The sequence below is a fragment of the Diceros bicornis genome, chromosome X (genome assembly GCF_020826845.1).
Source record: "Diceros bicornis minor isolate mBicDic1 chromosome X, mDicBic1.mat.cur, whole genome shotgun sequence".
In the NCBI taxonomy this organism is placed as follows: Eukaryota; Metazoa; Chordata; class Mammalia; order Perissodactyla; family Rhinocerotidae; genus Diceros; species Diceros bicornis.
The window spans coordinates 107,408,301-107,426,576 of record NC_080781.1 but is presented as its reverse complement, the minus strand read 5'-3'; the positions used below and the strand labels follow the sequence as shown (position 1 = coordinate 107,426,576).

The window sequence follows — 18,276 nt, the reverse complement described above, 5'->3', positions numbered from 1 at the left end:
TGAAATTTCTCTAAAAAATAAAGTTTGTCAATTTAAAAAAAAAACACATAACATAAACTTACCCTCAACAATTTTTAAGTGTACATTACAGTATTGTTAAATATATGCACATTGTTGTACAACAGATCTATAGAACTTAATCATCTTGGATGACCAAAATTCTATACCCATTGAACAACAACTCATCATTTCCCACTTCCCCCAGGACCTGGCAACCACAATTCTACTTTTGTTTCTATGAGTTTGATTACTTTAGATACCTCACATAAGTGGAGTCAATGCAGTAAGTTGTGATTGGCTTATTTCACTTAGCATAATGTCCTCAAGGTTCATCCATCTTGTAGCATATGACAGGACTTCCTTCTTATTTAAGGCTGAAAATTTACCTTATCTGTGTACCCCATTTTCTTTATCCATTCATTCATCGATGGACATTTGTGTTGCTTCCACATCTTGGCTATTATGAATAATGCTGCAACAAACATGAGTGTGCAAATATCTCTTTGAGATCTTGTTTTCAATTCTTTTGGATATATACCCAGAAGTGGAATTACTGGATCATATAGTAGTTCTATTTTTAATGTTTTTAATGAAACTTCATACTCTTTTTCATAGTAATTGCACAATTTTACAATCCCACCAATGGTGTGCAGGGTTCCAATTTCTCCACATCCTCACCAATACTTGTTCTTTTCTTTGTTTTTTTTTTTGATAGTGTCCATTCTAACGGGTATGAGGCATTACCTCATCGTGGTTTTTATTTGCATTTCCCTGATAATTAGTGATGTTGAGCATCTTTTCATGTGTTTATTGGCCATTTTTATATCTTCTTTGTAAAATATCTATTCAAGTCCTTTGCTCCTTTTTTAATTGAGTTATTTGTTTGCTATTGAGTTGAAGAAGTTCTTTATATATTCTGGTTATTAACCCCTTGTCCAACATACAATTTTCAAATATTTTCTCCCATTCTGTAGATTGCCTTTTCACTCTGTTGATTATTTACTTTGCTGCAGAGCAGTTTTTAAGTTTGATGTAGTCCCATTTGTCTATTTTTGCTTTTGTTACTTGAGTTGTTGGTATCATATCCAAGAAATCATTGCCCATTCCAATGTCAATATTTTCCTAGGCTTATGTCTAGGAATTTTATATTTTTCAGGCCTTATGTTTAGGTCTTTAATCCATTTTGAGTTAATTTTTGTATATAGTGTAAGATAGTTTTCCCAATACCATTTGTTGAAGAGACTATCCTTTCTCCATTGAGTATTCTTGGCACACATGTAGAAGATCAGTTGATCATATACATGAGAATTTATTTCTGGGCTCTCTATTCTATTCCATTGGTCTGTATGTCTGTCTTTATGCCAATATCATACTGTTTTGATTATTGTAGCTTTGTAATATAATTTGAATTTAGGAAGTGTGAAGCCTCAGTTTTCTTCTTCTTTCTCAGGATTGTTTTGTCTATTTGAGGCCATTTGAGATTTTATATAAATTTTAGGATTTTTTAAAATATATCTGTAAAAACTGTGATTGTGGTTTTGATAGGGATTTTATTGAGTCTATAGATTGCTTTGGGTAGCATGAACATTTTAAAAGTATTAAGACTTCCAATCCATGAACATGGGGTATATTTCCATTTATTTATGTTTTCTTTAATTTTTTCAGCAATATTTTGTAGTTTTCTGGATACAGGTATTTCGTTATTTAAATTTATTCCTAGTACTTTGATAGTTTGATTATAATGTGTCTTGGAGTGGACCTCTTTGGTTTCATCCTACCTTGATCCTTTTAGCTTCTTGAATTTGAATGTCCATTTTCTTTCTCCGATTTGGGAAATATTCAGCCATCATTTCTCTAAATAAAATCTCTGTCCCTTTATCTCCCTCTTCTCCTTCTGGAACTCCCATAATGCAGATATCAATCTGCTTATGATGTCTCATAAATTCCTTAGGCTTTCTTCACTTATTCATTCTTTTTTACTCCTCTGATTTGCTCATTTCAAATGACTTCTCTTCAAAGTCACTGATTCTTCTCCTTGATCAAGTCTGCTATTGAACCCCTCTAGTGAATTTTTCAATTCATTTTTTGTATTACTCAGCTGCAGACTTGCTCTTTTTTTTTAATAGTTTCTATTTCTTTGTTGATATTCTCATTTTGATCATGCATTGTTCCCTGATTTGTTTAGTTGTTTGTATGTGTTCTTTTGTAGATTATTGAGCTTTTTTAAGAGAAGTATTTTGAATTCTCAGTCAGATAATTTATAGATCTCCGTTTCTTTGGGGTTGGTTTCTAGAGATTTGTTTTGTTCCATTGATTGGACCATCTTTCTTTGTTTCTTCAAGTGCCTTCTAATTTTTTATTGAGTTTTATGCATTTGAAAAAACAGCCACCTCTACCAGTCTTTACCTACTGGCTTCATACTGGGAAAGACTTTCAACTATCTGCCTGACTAGAAATTCTGAGAGGACTCTTAAATGTGCCCCCAAAAAGGCAAGACAGGTACCAGTCCCTCTGGCAGCTCTCTGAAAAGCTGGAATACAGATGCCCACTCCATTCTTTTCCCTCTCTCCTGTGAAAGAAACCACAAGTTGGATACCTTCTCTCGATTACACTAAGCCACACGAGTCTCTGTCTGTGGCTCTGTAGTCCCTCTAGTGCTACAGCAAGCCTCTGCTCTCCGTTGCTTTCAGCAGCCCCCGGGCATCCAAACTATGCCACTTCTGTTAGCACTCCAAGTCAAGTGAGAAAGAAACCAGTCCCTCAGGTAGCTCTCCAAAAAGCCAGAACATTGGACATATATCCCACTATTCTCTTCCTCTACCCCTGCCCCAAGAAAGAAGCCAGGAACCAAGCTGAGCTATGCCAGCTAAGGGGAGGGGTAATTGTGGTAATGTGAAGTGGTTCTTCTTACCCATTTCAAGCAACTGTTTTGACTTTACACTAGCTAAGGGTATTACAATTCCTTAACTGTTTTCTGAAGTTCTCCTAAAGGTATTTTGGTTCATATATTGTTGTTAAGTTGGTATCTCTGTGAGGGAATGAGTGCAAAAATGTCTTACTCCCCTATCTTGCTTGTATCACCACCATATTGATGTTTTTATAGACTATATTAAAGGTATGATTAATTTAGGGAGAAATTACATCATTATAATGAGTCTTTTATCTGAAAGCAAGGAATGCCTTTTCATTTATTCAATAACTATTCTTTTGTGGTCATCATTAATATTTTTAAATTGTCTTATATAAAGTTCATGAATATTCTTGTTAAATTTTTTCTTAGGCATTTAACTTTTGTTATCATTGTTTTTATTGTAAATGAGATTTGTTGTCCATTATATTTTAGCTGGTTGTTTATTTTACTTTATGGGAAGTTTATGGATTTTTGCATATTGATTCATTGCTCAGAACCCTTACTAAATTCTCTAATTATTGAGTCATTTGTTAAATTTCAGTAATTTCTAAGTACTCAGGTTTTTCCTCTTTTTTTCAGAGAAATCTGACCTGCATTAAACATTGAAACTCAAGTTTCTCTGAAGTTGTTAAGTTTTTATATGAGACCACTTAGAATCTAGTCTCCTAGCAAATTTCAAGTATATAATACAGTATTATTAACTATAGTCACCATGCTGTACATTGGATCCCTAAAACTTATTCATCTTATATTTGAAAGTTTGTACCCTTTGACCAACATCTCCCCTTTTCTCCTACCTCCCAGCCCCTGGTAATCACCATTCTTCTCCGTTTCTATGAGTTTGACGAGTTTTTTTTAGATTCCACATATAAAAGTAGATCATACAATATTTGTCTTTCTCTCTCTGGCTTATTTCACTTAATGTAATGGATGTGTTAATTAATTTGACTTCACAATGTATACTGATATCAAATCACCATGTTGTACACTTGAAATGTACACAATTTTTTTTGCCAATTATACCTCAATAAAGCTGGGAGAAAAAACACACTAAAGCTAATAGGTAGTCTTATTTATTTTTTTCTATGTTCTGTATTAATTGTTTCCTTGAGATGTTGGTTCTTAGTTTTTGTTGAGTTTAGTTCCTCTTTTTCATGACATTTCTTTTCCTCAAGTGTTTAGTCACTTCCTAATTGTTCGTATTTGTAGATGCAGCTCTAAATTAAATTAAACTAATTGCTAGAGTGTATTTCATGAGAACCCTTGTCCTTTTGTTCTACTAATACAAATTTCAATTGTACAAGCCAGCATTCCAATAGTTGTGATGTGGAGAAGAAAGGGTTTTGTACATCTGGCAGGCTTTCCTAAGGCATGTAAAAGTCATTTATTTTTCTACATGGGGGTGTCTCATCCACTTGGAACTTAAATATTACCTAGAGTAACCCTTCTCTGAAATTAACACTTATTCTGAAAGTTTTTCACATCTCAATGCCCTTTTAAAGAGCTATACTCATGGCATTAGCCTGTATGCAAATTCCTGATTCATTCTTTCTAAGAGCCAGGATTGGCGCAAGTGTTCTAATCTAAAATTAACTAGTAGACCCATTATCCATGAACCGTTTCTTCTAGTCTGAAATTCCTTTGACCTTGAGGTTATTTGGAGTTCTGGGGATAATCAACTTTTGTATGTCCACTTGTCCACCTCTTTGGGGTGGCTGGATGTGAAGCTACAATGTACTACATCACTTATTTATTTCCATCTACTTTATACTGTCCAGATATTCCTCTCTATGATGGCATGTCTCCTGGATTTCCAGGTGCAACAGATTTTATTTTTGTATTTCACTTGTCATTTCATTGGGATGTTGGGATAGAGAGTCTATAAATGGATGTGTTCAAGAAATAATCTGGAACTTGAAATTTTTTCATCTACCTTGCTATGCAAATACTTTGAAAAACACTGACTTATGGCCAGCATTGATCTCCAACAGGAACAGATTTTGGTGTTGTTCCAAGTAGTTAAAAGCAGTGGTCACTCATGTTGGCTGAAAAAGCATATAAACTTATAGGATGAGGTAAGCCAAAGCTTGGAGCATATAAATTTAAGAAAAGCTTTAAATTTGTGCATTTTGAGCAACATGCACTTTCCTAAACTTCTGGTCTGAATGTGAATTCATATATCCTTTGTGTTGGGCAGTGTAGCAAATTATTCAAAAAAAATAATAATAATCCAATCCCTTGGTATAGCAATTCTATTCTTAGAAATGTATCTTAGAGAACTAAACAGAGGAATATGTAAAATTTAGCTACAAGGATGTCAACCATAGTGTTATTTATTAAAATGAAAAAATTAGAAAGAATGTCCATTTAATAATTAGATATTTATTTTGTTTTTTCTTTAACCTTAATAGACTTTATTATTTAAAATATTTTTATATTCACAGAAAAATTGAGCAGAATATACAGAAAGTTCCCATATATATCCCCTGCACTCCTCCCCCAACACGCACAGGCTCCCCCACAATCAACATCCTTCACCAGAGTGGTACATTTGTTATAATTGATTAACCTATATTGATACAACGTTATCACTCAAAGTGCATAGTTTACATTAAGTTTCATTCTTGATGCTGTACATTCTATGAGTTTTGACAAATACATAATTTCATATATCCCACCTTTATAGTAGTTTTACTGCCCTAAAAAATCCTCTGTGCTCTGGCTATTCATCCCTTCCTCCCCACTAACTCCTGGCAACCACTGATCTGATACTGTCTCCTTTGGTTTGTGTTTTCCAGAATGTCATGTAGTTGGAATTATACAGTATGCAGGCTTTTCAAATTGGCTTCTTTCACTTAGTAATACAAATTTAAGTTTCCTCCATGTTTTTTCATGGCTTGATAACTCATTTCTTTTTAGCACTAAATAATATTCCATTGTCTGGATGTACCACAGTTTATTTATCCATTCACTTACTGAAGGACATCTTGGATGCTTCCAAGTTTGGACTATTATGAATAAAGCTGCAATAAACATCTGTGAGCATGCTTTTGTGAGGACATAAGTTTTCATTTCATTTGGGTAAACATCAAGGAGCACAATTGCTGGATCAGGTGGTAATGCCATGTTCAGTTTTGTGAGTATCTGCCAAATTGTCTTCCAAAGTAGCTACATCATATTGCATTCCCACCAGCAATAAATGAGAGTTCCTGTTGCTCTATATCCTCGACAACATTTGGTGTTGTCATTGTTTTGGATTTTCACCATTTTAATAGGTATGAAATTGTATCTCGTTGTTTTAATTTGCAATTTCATTTACAATTCCCTAATGACATATAAGTTGAGCATTTTTTATGTACTTACTTTCCATCTGTATATCTTCTTTAATGTCATATCTGTCCAGACATTTTGCCCATTTTTAATTGGGCTGTTCATTTTCTTATTTTTGAGTTTTAAGAGTTCTTTGTACATTTTGGATAACAGTCTTTTATCAGATATGTGTTTTTCAAATAGTTTCTCCTAGTCTGTGACTTGTCTTTGCAGTCTCTTGACAGTGTCTTTCACAGAGGATACTTGTTTAAAAAAAAGTTATAGCACTTCTGTGAGATAAAATACAACCATTTCAAACGATACTATAGAAGAATATTAGCATAAATGTGTCCTCACAGTGTCTTGAGTGAAGCACTCAGATATAATGTGTGTGTGTTTCTGTGTGTGTGTGTGTGTGTATTAGATGGATAGACAGATATAGATAGCTAGATAGATACATGTATTATTCAAGGTTCTCCAGAGAAACAGGACTAACAGGAGATGTATATACATATGTATCCTATAAGGAATATATATATATATATATGTATTATAAGGGATATATACATATATTATGAGGAATTGGCTCACATTATTATAGAGGCTAAGTCCCAAGATGTGCAATCGGCAAGCTCGAGACTCAGGAAAGCCAACATATAGTTCTAGTCTGAGTCCAAAGGCCTGAGAACCAGGAGAGCCAATGGTGTAAGTTCCAGTCCAAAAACTGGCAGCCTTGAGACACAAAAAGAGCTGATGTTTCAGTTCAAGTCTAAAGGCAGGAAAAGACCAATGTCCCAGCTCAAGCCAGTCAGGCAGGAAGAGTTTTTTCTTATTTGCATATGGATCAGATTTCTTGTTCTAGTTAGGACATCAACTGATTGGATGAGAACCACCCACATTAGAGAGAGCAATTTGCTTTACTCAGTCTATGATTCAAATGTCAATCACATCTGAAAATACCCTCGCAGACACACCCAAAATAATGTTTGATCAAATATCTGACTGCCTTGTGGCCCAGTCATGTTAGCGCATAAGATTAACTATCATAAGTCCACCCCTTGTCAACATGGCACCAATACAAATCTCCTTAAGCCATAATAAATCACCAAATAAAGACAATAACATGGTCATAATTCCACCTAACATGATATAACTATCCTGTGTACAACTGAAAACACACTAATCTCTTCTCCAGAAGAGGAGGTAAAGTCCTTGATTGTTGCTTACTCTTTTTCTTGATATTTCCTAACTTAAATACTATGATGTAAAATTAGCAATACTTAAATATTGTGACGTAAAGTCAATACATCTAATATTACATGACCAGGGAATAAAAGAAACAAAATGAAAAAAATATATATATACACACAAACAAATGTATTCACAACAAAATAAGGAAGAAATACTCATGACAATTATAGTCCTATGTATATAACTGGTCATGCAGTTGTAGTTGGTATTTATAACTACCTTCTCCTACTACCCATTCTGTACTCCCTTTGCCTTCAGCAAGCACCTCAACTGGTCATAGTTGTTTACCTGGTGGGTGACCTAAATTTTCATTCCTGAAAAGTCTGGGCCATTAGTATTCCTGCCTACATTGAGTTGTTGTAGTTTTCCATTGACCTTAATCGCTGTGGATGGTAATACTAAGAGAAACCCTAAGGGATCTCCTGTATTCCAGACATACTCTGCCTTACTCCACCATGGAATAGTAGTTCAAATTCCCTATGGCAATCAAGATCAATCACCCCAACCAGCACAGTAATTCCCTCCTTTGCCTCTTGATTCAGAGGCATGAGGAGCCCAAAGTTGACAAGTGGCAGTCTTAACTTCCAGTTCAATGGAATCATGGTTGTGTTTCTTATTGGAATCATTCTTCTCTTTGGAATTAAGACCTCTAGGCCAACAGAGCATACAGTCGTGGAAACAGGGAGCAAAAATTTTGGTAGAGAGTAACTAGGGATAATAACGAGTGGTGCCACTGCCATTTCCACCTATTTGTTCCTAAAACTGTGAATCCTGGGTATGAAAGAAACAGCACCATATATTGGATGCTGATTTAACGCATATCCAATCTTCTGGAGAACTTCACCCCCACTTTACAAGGTATGGCAACAAGCTGGTGCTATAACTGAGTCTTCAAAATGCCATTATACCATTCTATCAAGCTACCTGCTTCAGGATGGTGGGGAACATGGTAAGACCAGTGAATTCCATGATCATAGGCTCATTGCCTCATCTCTTTTGCTATGAAGGGAGTTCCTGGATCAGAAACAATGCTGGGTGGAATATCATGATGATGGATAAGACATTCTATAAGTCCATGGATGGTGGTTTTGGCAGAAGCATTTCAAGCAGGGAAGACAAATAGATATCCACAGTGTCTATTCCAATAAGAACAAAATATTGCCACTTCCATCATGGAAGGAGTCCAATATAATCAATCTACCCCTAGATTACCCCAGGGAACGGTGCCATATCAAGACTTAGCATTGGTCTCTGCTGCTAGCAGATTGGGCACTCGGCAGTGGCCTTAGACAGGTTGTCCTAGGTGAGTGAAAGTCCATGTTGCTGAGTGCATGAACAACCTCCATCCCTGTCACCATGGCTACACTGTCCATGAGCCCATTGGGCAATGACAGGGGTGGCTAAGGAAAGAGACTGACTGGTATCCACAGAAACGGTCATCCTATCCATTTGATTATTAAAATTCTCCTCTGCTGAGGTCATCCTTTGGTGAACATTCATATCAGACACAAATATTTTCATGTTTTTTGCCCATTCAGAGAGTTCTATCCACATACTTCTTTCCCAATTTTCCAATCGTGTTCCTTCTAAGTCCCTGACCATGCAGCCAAACTATCGGCCATAGACAGTGAATCGGTATGTAATCACACATTTGGGCATTTCTTCTTTTAAGCAAAGTGAACAACCAGGTGTACTACTTGAAGTTCTTCCCAATGGGAAGATTTCCCTCTACTGCTATCCTTCAGGAATGTCCCAGAGAAGGGCTACAGTGCTGCAGCTGTCCACTTTTGGGTGGTGCCTGCATATTGTGCCGAACCATCTGTAAATCAGGCCTGAATCTTCTCTTCCTCTGTCAACTGATTGTAGAGAACTCCCCATGATGCCATAGGTGCAGGCTGGGAGAGAGAAGGCTGTGTAACAAGAATGGGGACCAATGACATTTGGACCACTTATTCATGCAACTTACTTGTGCTTTCAGGGCCTGTTTGCGCATGATCATATATTTAACAATTCCAATTGATGATGGAGTGCTGCTGTGCACATCCAATTTTACTGCTTGGTGGGTCAGATAACATCCAGCTCAGGTCACACAGTAAATTTGTGGCCCATGGTTAAGCATTCAATCTTTATTAAGGTCCAGTAGCTGGTCAAGAGCTGTTTCTCAAAAGGAGCGAAGTTATATGCAGAGGATGACACGGCTTTGCTCCCAAATCCTAACGGCTTGTGCTGCACGATTGATTCTGCTGGATCACATGACTGAAGTGGCAGAGCACCTTGCCTGACAGCCCAGACCTATTGCAGAGCTTTGTCTTGTTCTGGGTCTCACTCAAAACTAGGAGTTTTTGAGGTCACTCAGTAAGTGGGCCAGAATAACACACCCAAATGAGGGATATGTTGCCTCCAAATCCAGTGAGGCCTACTAGAAATTGCGCCTCTGTTTTGGTTGTAGTGTTGGATTCCCAAGGGGAAGGGGAGGGAAATCCCAACTCACCAGGTCTCGGGATGACGCGGGCCCACAGACACAGAAGACCGAACTTGATGCAAACGCAAGAGGTTTATTGAGCGGAGCTCCGGGTCGACTCGTGTCCCTCGCAGGAGACAGAGGGGTCGACCCCGAGCCTTAGGGGGCAAGTTCTTTTATAGGATTTGGGAGCATAAAGCAGGAAAAGGTTGGCGCGGTTTTACATGATTGGTTAATTCAAAACATTCAGACAGTTACATTTTATGGCGCGAATTGCTACGGCGCGAAACAGCTATCAAGGTGCACACACATGTCCCCACCTGGCCCCCCTCCACCCCGACCCTCCCAAACTTATCCCTCTGTAGCACTCCCTTGTTCTCAATTTTCTCTGAACAGTTTAGGGTGAGTCTTCCACGAACAGAGTCAGTTGGGATCGATAGACTCTATTCATAGAAGACTCGCCCCAACTGCCCCTTAAGGTGTTAACATATTAAATTTTTAACATAATTTACATCCTTCATTTCCCACTTCTTCTTTTGTCCCTAGTTCTAATCTTAGAACTTAGTTTTCGGTGTCTACTATTAGTGGCTCATTGCGTGGGAGAGCTTGGTAATGGCGTTGGAGCATCATAGCATGTACTGCATTGACTCTTTTCCTTATGAAAGCAGTAATTCTATTGAAAACACACGGTCCAAAAACCAAAAGTAAACAAAGAATCAACAAGGGCCCTGCCAGGGAGGACAATAAGCTTGTCATCCAGGGGGACTTACTGAACCAGGATTCAAACCAGCTTTGTTGGGCTTCCCTACTTAGCTGCCTCATGTCTAATCTTTTCTTTAATTTTTGCATAGAATCTCGGACTACCCCGGTATGATCTGCATAGAAGCAACAGTCTTCTTTAAGGGCTGCACAAAGGCCCCCTTCTTTTAAAAACAGCAGATCTAATCCCCTTCTATTCTGGAGCACTACTTCAGATAGGGAGGTGAGGGATTCTTCTAACTTAAAGATGGACTGTTTTAAGAGTCTAAGATCTTCATCTATAGCATTGAAGGTCAGGCCATCATCGTACCGCTCTTTGTATAGTCTTATTCCCCAAGAATGGCCATTACCGGTCCAGGTTTTAACTGTAACTGAATGGTTAAGGGGTGGCACCAGGTGTTGCACTCTGGTACCTTGATCCATTCTGCATTCCCTTGGCTTCCTGTCTTCTGATGACTATAGTTCGCCTTAACCTCAATTAAATCCCAAGAGGAGGAGGGCTTCCAATAGGTGCTCCCACTAGTCTTACATCCCCAGTTTCTGCAGTAGAAATCCCCCTTGCCCCCGCACGTGGGGTTAAGTGAGCGAGCTCGGTGGTAGCCGGGGCACACATAAAAGGGCAATGCCCTTAACATACTCCGGCGGTCAGTGGTGCCATATCCTCCCCAGGGGTCCAACCCATGGCGTCCCTGAGGGGATGGGGAGGAAGGGGCCTTGCCGTTATCAGTGTACCCCTCTAGGTCCCAATTAGCGGGGGCGCCAATAGCTAGTTTACAAAGGTCAGGGTGTAAGTCCGGCCACCAAGTCCAAGGGGGGGCAGTTTTTTGGGTTGACCAGGTGATGTCTCCTACCTGGGAGACGACTTGCCACGTAAGCAGCTGGGGGGCGTGGGGGTTAGGATTGGATGACCTGCGCGTCGTTCCCACGGCGCAAACGCAGCTTAAGAGGGTTATCAGTCCTTTCCACCTTCCAGAGATCTGCTGCATTCTGGGGTGCCTTCTTCACGTGTGTAGCGTGAACCCAGGAAGTTATACCGTCCACCTTGACTGCTGTGGGTGTAGTGAGGAGCACCACGTAGGGCCCCTTCCAACGTGGCTCTAATGACCCCGTCCGATGTCGTCTCACAAGGACAGAGTCCCCAACCTGGAATTGGTGCGGGATGAGCAGATCACCAGGCTGGTAAGCCTCTTTTAGCTGGTTCCAGATGTCGCGCCTGACAGCCTCGAGTGCTTTCAAGCGGGCTGACAAAGGTATAGAAGGTACAATGTCAGGGTCATGTATCCCTATTTGTGCCAAAGGGGGAGGGGTTCCATAGAGGATCTCAAAGGGTGTAAGTTTTAAGGGTCCCTGTGGGGTGTTCCGGACGCGGAACAGGGCAAAGGGCAGGAGGGCTGTCCAGTCACTATCGCCGGTCTCTATGGACAATTTGGTTAGGGTCTCCTTAATTGTCCTATTCATCCTTTCTACCTGCCCTGAACTCTGGGGTCTATAAGCACAATGCAATTTCCAATTGATCCCCAGTTGACTGGCCAATCCCTGACTTACCTGGGCAACGAATGCAGGACCATTGTCAGATCCAATTACCTTTGGGATCCCGAATCTCGGGAAGATTTCTTCCAATATCTTCTTGGCTACTACAGAGGCAGTCTCTTTTCGGGTGGGGAAAGCCTCTACTCATCCCGAGAAGGTATCTACAAATACTAGGAGATATTTATTTCCATACCGGGCCGGTCTGATTTCAGTAAAGTCTATCTCCCAAAAGGCTCCTGGCCTATTTCCCCGGAGTCTGTGTCCCGTGCTGCATTTGGAAACTGCAGCGTTTGTGAGAGCGCAGGCTCTACAATTTTTATAAACTTCTTCAGCCGTTTTCTTCAAATCTGGTACCTGGTACGGGGAGGCCTGGATAATTTCAATTAGTTTCTGAGGGCTCAAGTGGGTTAGCCGATGTAAATGTGATAGGTATTCTCGCCCTTCTACAACGGAAAGGACCTTTTCTTCTTTAGTCAATTCCTCCCTAGAGGCGGTTTTGTTGGTTTTAGTTCCCTGGAGGGTCAGAACCATGGGTCCTAGTGCCGCCCGCTTGGCTTCTAGATCCGCCAAGCGGTTCCCTCGAGCTATGGGGTCGGTGCCTTTCTGATGTCCCGGGCAATGGATGATTGCCACCTTTTTGGGCAAGTGTATAGCCTCTAGGAGGCCCAAAATCTCCTCTTTATTTTTGATATCTTTTCCGGCTGAGGTAAGCAGCCCCCTTTGTTTATAAATAGCCCCATGGACATGGGCAGTAGCAAATGCATACCTGCTGTCTGTATATATATTTACAGTCTTGTTTTCAGCTAGCCTTAACGCCTGTGTCAGGGCGATAAGCTCAGCCTTCTGTGCAGAAGTCCCTTCCGGCAAGCTGCTTGCCCATAGAGTCTTTTTCCCGTCTACCACAGCAGCCCCAGCCATTCTCTTACCTTCTGCCAAAAAGCTGCTGCCATCGGTCCAAGATGTCGCCGCATTGGTGAACCGGCACTCTGTCGTCGGCTTCGGGCAGCAGCGTGGCTGGGTTTAGGATAGCCGGTGGGGCGAAGGTAATTCTTTCAGTTAGGAGCAGGCTTTGGTAGTGAGTCATCCGGGCGTTAGTCATCCATCGGTCTGGCGGTTGTCTGATAATGCTCGCTAAAGCATGGGGGGCTACTATGGTTATCTGTTGGCCCAGGGTCAACTTGTCTGCATCCTTTACCAGCTGGGCAGTGGCGGCAATTGCCCTTAAGCAGGAGGGCCACCCTCTGGCTACCGGATCCAATTTCTTTGATAGGTATGCGACTGGGCGCTTCCAGGGCCCAAGGGCTTGAGTCAGGACTCCCCTGGCTATTCCCTTTCTTTCATCTACATACAAGGTGAAGGGTTTAGTCAAATCAGGTAGGGCTAACGCGGGTGCCTCTAATAGTGCCCGCTTTAGAGTCTCGAAAGCCCTCTGGTGCTCTAGAGTCCAGACAAAGTTCCCATTCTCCTTAGTTAACGGGTACAGCGGAGCAGCCAGGGTAGCAAACCCAGGGATCCACAATCGGCAGAAGCCGGCTGTCCCCAAGAACTCTCTTACCTGGCGAGCGGAGGTTGGGGCCGGGATCTGGATCACAGTCTTTTTCCGTGCGTCGGTCAGCCACCTGTGGCCGTCCTTTAGTGTGTAGCCTAAATAGACTACTTTTTCCTGGCACAGCTGTGCCTTCTTCCTCGACGCCCGGTACCCCAACTCACCCAACTCGGCCAGGAGGCGCTTGGTCCCTTCTTCATAGTCTTCCGGGGTCTCCGCCGCCAACAGTAGATCATCTACATACTGTAAAAGAGTCACTTGAGGGTTTTTAACCCTATAGTCAGTCAAATCCCTGTGGAGGGCCTCATCGAACAGGGTGGGGGAGTTTTTAAACCCTTGAGGCAGTCTTGTCCAAGTCAGTTGTCCAGCGACCCCCATGTCAGGGTCGCGCCACTCGAAAGCAAAAAGTAATTGGCTCTTTGGGTGCAGCCGCAGACAGAAGAATGCATCTTTCAGGTCCAGGACAGTATACCATTTCCGTGATGGGGGGAGGGAGCTGAGTAGGTTATATGGGTTTGGCACAGTAGGGTGTAAGTCCTGCACTCTCTTGTTCACTTCCCTCAAATCCTGGACCGGCCTATAATCAGCAGTTCCAGGCTTTTTTACAGGCAGGAGAGGGGTGTTCCAAGGAGACCGGCAAGGAACCAGGCATTCCCTTGCCCAGTGTCCTCTCTCCTTACAATAGGCACATTGGTCCTTGTCTTAGGGCTGTCGTCTGCGCGAGCCTGGTCGTGGGGCGTTGCCCAGGTTCCCTGACTGCCTATGATCTGGCCCTGTCGCCTTTATCACTGCGGCCAGTATTTTGGTCAGTTTCTTCTCTTGTCTCTTATCTCTCTTATCTTCCCTCTCTTCAGCCTCCCTTCTCTCTCTCTCTCGCTTTTCCTCCTCACTCTCTCTTTTATGATACACCTTTTCAGCCTCCTTTACCACGTCCCGCAAGTCGTAGTCCTGCAGCCCCTCTAGCCTTTGTAATCTCCTTTTTATATCTGGGGCAGACTGTCCAATAAAGGCCATAATGACAGAGGCCTTTTGCCCTTCCGAGGATGGGTCGAAGGGCGTATACCTGCGGTAAGCCTCCATCAATCGTTCTAGGAAAACGGAGGGAGGTTCAGTGGGCCCCTGCTGGATCTCTCTTACCTTAGCCAAATTGGTGGGCCGCCTTGCGGCCCCTCGGAGACCCGCCACTAGAGCCCGGCGATAAACGGACAGCGCCTCCCTACCTTCAGCCGTGTTATAGTCCCAATTGGGCCGGTTGTGCGGAAACCCTTCTTCCGCTTCCGCTATCGTTGCCGGCTGCCCGTTGGTGCCTCGGATATTCTTTCTTGCTTCCTGTGTGATTCTTTCTCTCTCCTCCGTGGTGAAGAGTGCCTGTAAGAGCTGTTGACAGTCATCCCAAGTGGGCTGATGGGAAAACATTAGGGACTCTATCAGGGCGGTTAATCCGGCGGGGTTTTCTGAAAAGGGGGGATGGTTATTTTTCCAGTTATACAGGTCTGAGGAAGAGAAAGGCCAGTACTGGAGGGGTGACAGCTGGTTGGGCCCCGCAGGGGCTCCATACTCTCTTAGCGGGAGCGCCACCGTGGTATCAGGCCCGTCCGGAGTGGCTCCGTGGCGGCTTCGGGTTCCAGCAGAGGGACCCGAGCCAGTCGCCCTCCGTCCTGATTGCGATCCTGGAGCGGGGGAGGGGTAAGGGGGAGGCGAGAAAGGGGGCCATTCGGGAGGAGGCTCAATCTCAGGGTAGACCCCGGGGGGGGGGGGGGGGGGGCCGAAGGGGTCTCCGACTCCGCTGTTCGAGTTGATTTCGATTTTTGTCGTGTCTCCGCATCCTGCAGCGCCAGGACTCGGGGGCTTAGTTTTTCTGCTTTTACCCATGGCTTAACCCACGGGAGTGGGTTCTGCACCAGATCCTGCCACACTGTAATATATGGTCGTTGGTCAGGATGGGACCCCGGTCTCTCCTGGAAAACAATAGCCCTCACCGCGAGGATAATAGTTAGATTAAACGTCCCCTCAGGGGGCCAACCCACATTGAGGGAGGGCCACTCAGAGGTGCAAAAAGTCTGCCAGCGCCCTTTCTTTATTTCTACCAATAAGTCGTGCGCTCTCGCTCGCACTTCAGTCCAGTGGTCTAGGGTCAAGGAAAGGGGGGTCGTCACAGTCTGTCCCATCCCGTCAAAGGAAGTCCACGTAACGAACAAAAACAGAACAATAAACACTAAAGACACACTAAAACACAGACAACCCTGCCCGGAAGGCGTCTCTACAAGCCAGCCGAAGGCAGCTTCAGACGGGAGGGGTTTCCGAGTCCTCCCCGGGAAAAGGTATCGCTCCTTTTCCCACCTGGAAGGGGGGTTGGTCAGGCTTTCCTGACTCCCCTTATCCCTTGGGGCGTCCCCCAGGGTTGCAGCCTGCAGTCCCTAGCACGTCTGCCACTGCAGCCGCTCGGTCCTCACGGGCCGAAGCGGCGGCTGCCCGATACTGAAACCAAAACAATAAAACAATACTTTGCGGCGCCGCACACACTCACACACTCAGTCACTCAGGCCTACCTCCAAGGGGTCTTCGGAGTCTGGGGTTACCGCGTGGATCCCGGACGAGCCCCCAAATGTTGGATTCCCAAGGGGAAGGGGAGGGAAATCCCAACTCACCAGGTCTCGGGATGACGCGGGCCCACAGACACAGAAGACCGAACTTGATGCAAACGCAAGAGGTTTATTGAGCGGAGCTCCGGGTCGACTCGTGTCCCTCGCAGGAGACAGAGGGGTCGACCCCGAGCCTTAGGGGGCAAGTTCTTTTATAGGATTTGGGAGCATAAAGCGGGAAAAGGTTGGCGCGGTTTTACATGATTGGTTAATTCAAAACATTCAGACAGTTACATTTTATGGCGCGAATTGCTACGGCGCGAAACAGCTATCAAGGTGCACACACATGTCCCCACCTGGCCCCCCTCCACCCCGACCCTCCCAAACTTATCCCTCTGTAGCACTCCCTTGTTCTCAATTTTCTCTGAACAGTTTAGGGTGAGTCTTCCACGAACAGAGTCAGTTGGGATCGATAGACTCTATTCATAGAAGACTCGCCCCAACTGCCCCTTAAGGTGTTAACATATTAAATTTTTAACATAATTTACATCCTTCAGTAGGAGGGGTCAGATGCAGCAACTTATCTTTCACCTTAGAAGGAATATGTCTACATACCCCACAGCACTGGATCTCTAGAAATTTCACTGAAATAGAAGGTGTCTGAACTTTTGTTGGATTTATTTATCACCATCTGACATCCAAAAGTCTTACAAATAAGTTTAAACTAGTTGCCACTTCTTAATTACCAGGTCCAATCAGCATACTGTCATCAACATAATGGACCAGTGTGCTATCTTGTAGAATGAGAAGGTGATCAAGATCTCTATGAATGAAATTATGAGATAGAGTGGAGAATTAATATACCCCCGAGGTAGGGCAGTGAAAGTGTATTGCTGGCCTTGCCAGCTGAAAGGAAACTGTTCCTGGTGCTCTTTACTAAAAGGTATAGAGAAAAAAGCATTTGTCAGATCACTAGCTGCGTATCAGGTATTGTGCTGCATACTAGGGGATGTGTTAATTTGCTTAAGAAAGGAAACCTCATTTGGTATAGCAGGTCCAATTGGAGTCACCTCCTGGTTAAGCTTACAATAATCCACTGTCATTCTCCAAAATTCATCTGTTTTCTGCACAGGCTAAACATGTGAGTTGAATGAAGATGTGTTGGGAATCACCACCCTTGCTTCTTTCAGGTCTTTGATTGTAGCATTAATCTTTGCCATCCCCCCAGGAATGCAGTGTTGATTTGGTTTACTATTTTTCTAAGTAGAGGTAGTTCCAGTGGCTTCCACTTGGCCTTTCTCACCATAATAGCCCTCACTCCACAGATCAGGGAACCAATGTGAGGATTCTGCCAGCTTCTGAGTATGTCTATTCAAATTACGCATTCTGGAACTGGAGGAATAACCACAGGATGGGCTTGGGAACCCACTGGGCCTATTGTGAGACAGACCAGAGCTAAAACTCAACGGATCATCTGACCTCCATAAATCCCTACAGTGATAGACCACAGTGACTTTTTGGGTCTTGTGAAATTAGTGCCAGTTTAGAGCCAATGTCTATTAGTTCCTGAAAGGTCTGATTATTTACTTTTCCCCAATGCACAGTTACCCTGGTAAAAGACCATAGGTATTTTTAGGGAAGGCTGGGAGAAAGATTAATGGCAGAAATTTTTTGTAGTGTGCTGAGGTCTTCCCCCAAGGAACATGACCTCCCCTTCATTCTGGGTCTGTAAATTGGCTCAAGACTGGAATCAATGGCAGGCCATGACTGTTTTTATGATTCAGGTTAGACATTTGTTCACTTGAACTAGAACTTTTCGGCTTATGAAGATTAAGTAAGAATTTAGTAAGTTTCCTATCTATTTCACTTCTAGGAACACCATAATCAATTAGCCAATGCCATAGGTCTGTCAGTCAGACTATTCTGA

The 18,276-nt window shown here is 42.8% G+C and overlaps 1 pseudogene; it reads right to left on the bottom strand.

Moving 5' to 3' along the window:
* Positions 1 to 7,643: 7,643 nt before the first annotated feature.
* Positions 7,644 to 18,068, bottom strand: LOC131400340 (uncharacterized; annotated as a pseudogene).
* Positions 18,069 to 18,276: the final 208 nt, after the last annotated feature.